General features: G+C 40.5%; 1 non-coding gene across 1 annotated transcript; it reads right to left on the bottom strand.

Annotated features, from left to right (window-relative positions):
• Positions 1-233: 233 nt before the first annotated feature.
• LOC141619163 (small nucleolar RNA R71) lies at positions 234-340 on the bottom strand. The gene has a single exon (XR_012531608.1). It is a non-coding gene; the product is annotated as a small nucleolar RNA R71 (small nucleolar RNA).
• Positions 341-880: the final 540 nt, after the last annotated feature.

Below are 880 nucleotides of genomic sequence, written 5' to 3'. Positions count from 1 at the left end.
TGCCTAGTGAAGACCCTCATTCTCATATGGAGATTTTTTGTGACTATTGTGATGCGATTTCTCAAACCGGTGTAACTCAAGACCAAATTCGATGGGTCTTATTTCCTTTTTCTCTAATTGGCACCGCGAAACAATGGTTGAAAGGCCTTGATAAGACTACTCTCGGAATTGATTCTTCGAAAAAGTTGGCTCTAGCTTTCTACAAAAAGTTCTATCCACCGGAAAAGACTAACATGCTAAGAGCTCAAATCACGGGCATTAAGCAAAGGGATGAAGAATCTTTGTATGAAGCTTGGGAGCGGTTTAAGGGAATTTGTCGCTCATGTCCTCACCATGGACTTAGCGAGTGGTTCTTGGTACAACAATTTTGGAACGGTCTTTATGAAGATTCAAGGAACATTCTCAATATGGGATCAAATGGAATGTTCACCGAAGTTGATGACAATCAAACTTGGAACAAAATTGAGGAAATGGCGGTCCATAACTCACAATATAGTAGACCTCGCAAGGCTACTAGAGGAGGAAAGCATGAAGTGTACTCCATTACTCAATTGGGTGCTCAACTTAGTGCTCACATTGATACCGTCAATTTGAAGTTTGAAAAGCTATGGCTAGACTTGAAGAAGCCTCAAAATCACCAAAGCATCATGTTAATGCCATGACGGCATCTTCATCAATCCCAAGTGGGATATGTGAGAATTGTGGAACTTTGGGACATGACCAAAGTGAATGTAGGGGAACAAATGAACAAGTGAATGCTTTCCAAGCATACAAGAGTGGTACCCCTTATTCAGACTATTACAATGAAAACACCAAATTCCATCCAAATCTCTCATACAAAAGCCAAAATGTTCAAAACCCTCAAACAACATACACCCCA

This window comes from Silene latifolia, chromosome 1 (genome assembly GCF_048544455.1).
Source record: "Silene latifolia isolate original U9 population chromosome 1, ASM4854445v1, whole genome shotgun sequence".
Classification (NCBI taxonomy): Eukaryota; Viridiplantae; Streptophyta; class Magnoliopsida; order Caryophyllales; family Caryophyllaceae; genus Silene; species Silene latifolia.
This window is presented reverse-complemented; position numbering and strand designations above follow the sequence as displayed.